We start from the raw sequence: 6,786 nt of genomic DNA on the forward strand, positions 1-6,786 counted from the left end.
GTTGCAGATGTGATGCCTCTTTCTGATAAAATACTTGTATTTCCTAAAAACAAGAAATTATCTTGTATAACTATAGTATAATGATCACAGATAATCGAATTTGTTAAATATTAATATCTAATCTACAAAACTTAGGCATAAATTGCCAATTATTTCAACAATGTCCTTTGTAACCAAAATAAAACCAAGCTTGAAGGTTTTCATGATTTATAAAAATAATGGGGACTGGGGCTATAGTTCAGTAGTAGATGACATGTCTATTATGTGAGTGGTCCTGGGTTCAATTCTCACGTTTGCAGAAAAAGTGGTTAAAGGGGCTGGGGACGTGACTCACTAGTATAGCACTTGCCTAGCATGCACAAAGCCTTGAGTTCGCTCCCCAACACCAAGAAAATTAAGTGGTTAAAGGCAGAAGGCAGGGACCTGGGCATGTCCCACAAGTATTCATTGAGCATCCACCATGTATTGGAGGACAGTAGAAAATGAGACATGTAAGGCCCTTCTGACATGGAGTTTCCATTTGACCTGAAGTTCATTTGAAATTCCTTCAAGTAAGGGGGCTCACAGTTTCTCCTAGCATGACCTTGATCTGGTCAGAAACCACAAGAATCGGCTCCTGTGTGTGGCCCTATAGTGCTGAGGCTGATCACACCCATAACTGCAGAGCTCTCATGGCTGCTGCCTCTACTTCCACCCCTGTCATTTCACAGCCCCAGTACACAGCCATCAACCGTAGTGCTTCTACAATGAGTCTATCGCCTTCTTCTATAACCATAGTGAAAAGTATTTTTCTACAGAATGGAACATAGTCAGAAAGCTGGCTATGGGACTTGTAATTACTATTTGTCTTCATCATGGTGGCCAACTGACTCATCATGGCAGTAATCTATGTCAATGGCTGCTTCCATTTTCCTATTTATTATTTTAATGGCTGATTTGGTTGCTGCAAACTTCTTTGCCTGGTTGGTCTACTTCCACCTAATGTTCAACACAGGTCCCAATACCATTACCATGTGGCTCCTCATCAGGGCCTCAAAGACACCAGCCTGAGAGCATCTATGGCCAACTTATTAACTGTTCAATCAAGAAACACATCATAGTTTTCTGCTTGCAACTCCATATACAGATGAGCAACCAGCTGGTAGTGGTGTCATTGTGATCATCTGGGCTATGGACATTGTTATGAGTGCTATGCCCAGTGTGGACTGGAACTGCATCTGTGATTTCAAAAATTGTTCCAACACGGCACCCCTCTACAGTGGGCCATTTTCAGTTTGGTGATCTTTGTGGTAATGGTAGTTCTCCATGCTCATATCTTTGGTTATGTTCACCAGAAGCCTATGAGAATGTATCAGCACAGCTCTGGACCCTGGCAGAATCAAAACACCGTGATGAATCTATTGAACACTGTAGTCATTAAGCTTGGTGCTTTTATCACCTGCCAGACTCCTGGATTTGTCTGGTTACTGCTACATGTCTGTTGTCCACAGTGTGGATATTTCGGCCGAGGAGGACTTTTTCCTCCTCCTTGCTGAATTCAACTCTACCATGAACCCCACCATCTACTCCTACCAAGACAAGGAGATGAGTACACCTTCACACAGATCCTCTGCTGCAGCCCAGTGAGAACACCAACAGTACCATGGAAGGCTCAGAGCACTCTGCTTCCTCCCTCAAACACACCATCTTGGCCGAAGTCCACAGCAATGACCGCTCTGTGGTTTAGAAAGGAAATGAAGATGCAAAGCCAGCTATCCTCTATAGAGACATGAACTGCCTCTCCCCACGCAATTGCCAGGGCAAGGTGGGGAGTGAGAGAGGAGAGAAAGAAACTCTTGTACTTCAACACTAACTAATGGCAGTATTTGTTTCTAGACCCCAGGAGATTTGATATTCATTGACAATTAGCTGATGTGACAACTTTCATCCCAATCCCCATTCCTTTTGAAAGTAGAAAGTATAGTTCTTGCAATGGAATTGAGGAATTGACTCTGGACCGTCCATTCAAACTGTACTCACTAGACTTTGAAAAGATTTTGTGTGGTTTTGTGCAAACCAGAATAAATCCTGATGAATTGAGTCCACAACTTCATTTAAGTACAGGCTTCTCTTTTTTCTTTTTCAAGGATACATTTCATTTAAAAAACACATTTATGTCTATCAGCATGTTTATGATGCATAAGACTAGACTGTTAAACTACCATAATTTCATTTTTCCCCTTATGTAGGAAAACTGTAAGTTAGACATATTTTTTGTTTAGAAAGCATGCATGGAATGTATGTATGCAGTATGTTTTGCTTAAAAAGACAAAATAATATTAATTTTAAATCTTCTAGGAAATAGAAGAACCTAGTTGTCCAAACCAGTATATGTTTAAGCTATGAAAGAAATAATGTTCTAATCACAATATTACCTTTTTATTAAAATGTTGTGACAAAACAAACAGGAAACATAAGTTTATTATAAAAATAATATGTACTCTAAAAAAGTCATAGGAGATGAAGCACAGTAATTTTGTTCCTGCATATTTAAAATATTCCAAGTACATTCTTATTGCCAGTACATCAGAGGAATTTTTTTTAATTTGTTCATGACAGCAAAATGCCTTTTGATTCATTGTACACAAGTGGAGTACAATTTTGGAGAATATCATGCTAAGCAAGATAAGCCAATCCCAAAAAACCAAAGGCCAAATGTTTTCTCTGATAAGTGGATGCTGATACATAAGGCGGGGCAGGGGAATTGGCTAAGGGAAGAATGGAGGAACTTTGAATTAGGCAAAGGGGAATGAGGGGAAGGGAGAGGCAAGGGAGTGGGAAAGACAGAATGATATGGACATCAGAGGAAATTAAAAAAAAATTTTTAGCTGTAGATGGACACTATACCTTTATATTATTTATTTATTTTTATGTGATGCTGGTGATTGAACCCAGTGCCTCATGTGCACAAGGCAATTGCTCCACCGCTGAGCTATAGCCTCAGACTCAGAGGAAATTTTAATTTTTTCTGGGTTATAAAATAATACTTGTAGAAAATTTGAAAAATGCAGAAATCGTAAAAAAGAAAAAATTATTATCAATAATATCACAATCCAGAAGCAACTATCCTTAACATTCCCATAAGTATACCTATGTGTATATTATATGCATTTTACATAATTGGGATCATACTGTAAACAGTTTTAAAACTAGCTTTTTTTATTTGCAGAATTTCCATGACATTAAAAATTTTACAAAAAGAATGATTTTGGTGGCTATGAACTCAATTCATTTAACCAATCCCATTTAACCAATCCCATATTTAGGTTATTTCTCATTTTCACTATTTTAAAGTGGCAAAAAATTTGTGTAATAAACCTTTGTCCATATAATTCATTATTTACTTGGGACCTATTCACATGAAGAAATTTTTAAAATGTGAAATGTCTTCTTATGCATTTACATCTTATAAAAATGGATTTCCTGCTTTTGTACTGTATGGGTATAGAATTGTGAGTAAAGTCAGTTAATTTACCTTCTTACAAAAGAAATGCAGTGGTTTATTTAGTTGAGAGTGATTTATTTATTTATTATTGGTACTGAGGATTGAACTCAGGGGAACACAACGACTGAGCTACATCCCAGCCCTTTTTATATTTTATTTTGAGACCGGGTCTTGCTGAGTTATTTAGGGCCTTGCTAAGTTGCTGAAACTGGTTTTGAACTTGTGATCCTTCCTCCTCAACCTCTCAAGTCGCTTGGATTACAGGTGTGCACCACCGCACCCAGTGAGAGTGACTTTTTAATATTACAAAATGGATTTAGAAACAGTCAAGGGTCACAATAATCAAGATACCTTAATATACCTATCAATTCCAAATTTTAATTGAGGACCAGTTTTCCCTCTTTTGGTGACCACAACTATAATGTAGAATTGAAGAAAATACAAAGAAATCCAAGGTGCCAAGTGAATAAAGGATTGGTGTGTTACGTCACTTGGGCCCTTCTGTCTGTAGCAAAGGGATTGAGTGTGTCTATATGTAACTGGCTACTGTATTCTCCAGGGTTCACCTGCTGCCATCCCAGGTGATACCTGTTTAATACATCGTCAAGGTTAAGTAGTGATTTGCATCAGTTTGTTGTAATATGGAACCAGGAAGTAACACAGTCTTAAAGCAGGTACAAGGAGGTTAGGAGGACATCCAGGAGAAATAACTCCCAGAGAAGAATGGTTGTCTAGGAAGGAAGAAGTCAACACGCAGACAGCATTTGAGATGGTAGACTTGTAAAGTGCCCACAGTGAAAAGAACATGGAGAACCAATTAGCAGAAAGGTGTTTGCCCATTATACAAAATGCAGAACATCTTAAACTAAAAATGAAAGAAATGAACTTGGACTTTTACTGACGTGCCTATTTTTATGGAGGAGATATTGACTATTTGAGATTGAAAGCATACTAATTGGATCCTAATAAATCATTCTCAATCAGAAAAAAATCAAATAAATAAATGATTAAAATAGTAAATTTTGCATTGTGTATATTTTTCCACAATAAAATTTTTAAAAATTATGTCTCCTTCTTGTTCACATAGTTGATTGCAAGTGGTCATAATTTTACATTTTCAAAAAGTGGTTCAGGGCTGGGGAGATAGCTCAGCTGGTAGAGTGCTTGCCTTGCAAGCACAAGGCCCTGAGTTCGATCCCCAGTACCGCAAAAAAAAAAAAAAAAAAAAAAAAAAGTGGTTCAAAAAATCTACTCTACATTCTTTAAACACACATAAACATATCTAAAGTTGTTTGTGTACAATGTACCACATTAAGTACGATCCTTAACTTTTCAGAGGAAAATCAGAAATGGTAATTAGAGGTCAGTACCAGAAGGCAGCAAACAAGATTACTGTAGAATTCCTCAGTCAGGTTTAATGATAAAGACTGCCTTATTTGAATATATCAAAATGTATTCAGTCACTTCCCTACTGAAGGACACTTGTTTCCACTCTGCTACTAAAACCAATGCTGCAATAAATACTCCTACAGATACATGTTAACCAGGAAGAGGGAGTATATACGTATGATAAAATTCTTACCTATTCTTGGTCAAAGCATTTGTGGGTTTAAACTGTGGATACATAATGCCAAATTATTCTCAAAAGAAGGTTTACCAATTTACACTTTCACCAACAGTGTATATGAATGTGTATTTCCCCACCAGCACAAGGCATTATCAACCTTTTTAAATCTTTGTCTATTAGTCAGGTGAAATGGTATCTTCTTGTATTTTCAATTTGCTCTTGTCTTATGAATAAGATTGAAGGGAATATGAAATGTCAAAGGTCTTGTTATTGCCAAACTACCACATAGAAAGTGAAACATTTCCAAAAGAAATACATAAGAATACATTTTATTAAATTCTCACCAGCAACAAGGAATTATCGTCTTTTTCATCTTCACAAATCTTTGCCAAAAATTGTTGCCAGGTGCAGTGGTGCATGCCTGTAATCCCAAAGGCTCAGGAGGCTGAGGCAGGAGGATATTGAGTTCAAAGCCAGCCTCAGCAAAAATGAGGCCCTAAGCAATTCAGCAAGACCCTGTTTCTAAATAAAATATAAAAAGGGCTGGGATGTTGCTCAGTGGTTAATCACCCCTGAGTTCAATCCCTGGTGCTCCCCAAAAATGTATCTCATTTTTATTTTTATTTACAAGAGTATTGAGTAAAATATCTTTTCATGTGCAGTTATTGAGCCATTGCATTTGTGGTTTTGTCACCAGCCTGTTCAGATTCTCTCTCTCTCTCTCTCTCTCTCTCTCTCTCTCTCTCTCTCATTCTCTCTCTCTCTCCCCTCTCACCCTGCAGGAAGATACTCTGCTTAATAAAATTTCTTGCATGAGTTCCCACCCACATCCAGAGTGGTTTCTGGGTGCTTTCAGAAGGAGAAGAAGAAAAAGGAGGAGGCGAAGGAGAGGAAAAACAGGAAGAAAAGAAGGCCAAATGAAGATGGTGGCAAAGATTGGAGTCATCTGACCACAAGTTCAGGAATGCCAGCAGCCACCCAAAGCTGGAAGAGGCAAGGCACAATTCTTCCCCTAGACCCTCCAGAGGCCACACAGCCTGCCAACACCTTGTTTTTGTACTCCTTGCCTTTAGAACTGTGAGAGAATAAATTTCTGTTGCTTTAAGTCGCCATATTTGTAGTAATTTGTTAAAGTAGCAACAGGAAACCAATAATGTTTCACCCTGCTCTCTCAGTTAATTCTGGAGTGCAAGGCCACACATTAGGACAGGACCATGGGGGGAAAAGGATGTGATTCATTAAATGACCACCAGATGGCAGTGCTGTTTAGGGGATAGAAAGGAAACTGGTTCTACTTATTCTCCCTGTTCCCTTCTGATCTGTTCCTTTCATTCCTTCAGTTTACTGAACCAGAATCTTGGGCATTGGACATCTGCAAGTAGTTTCAAGTTATAGCTTTTCCTTAAATTATTTTTAACATCTCTGATTGGGGGAACAAGTTTCCCAGTTAGATCCGGTGTTCATCAGCTTTCCTTTACTCTGACAAAATATCTGAGATAATCGATTTGTAAGGTGGAAAGGCGGACACAGTGATGTATGCCTGTAATCCCAGCTACTTGAAAGACTGAAGCAAGAGAATCACAAGTTCAAGGCCAGCATGAACAACTTAGCAAGACCCTATCTCAAAATTTGAAAGGAGAGGGGTTGTTGCTGGGGATGTATCTCATTGGTAGGAGTGCTTCCCTACCCTATCATGTATGAGGGCATGGGTTCAACACTCAGAACCACAAAAAAG

The sequence above is a fragment of the Sciurus vulgaris genome (assembly GCF_902686455.1).
Source record: "Sciurus vulgaris genome assembly, chromosome: X".
NCBI classification, from domain to species: Eukaryota; Metazoa; Chordata; class Mammalia; order Rodentia; family Sciuridae; genus Sciurus; species Sciurus vulgaris.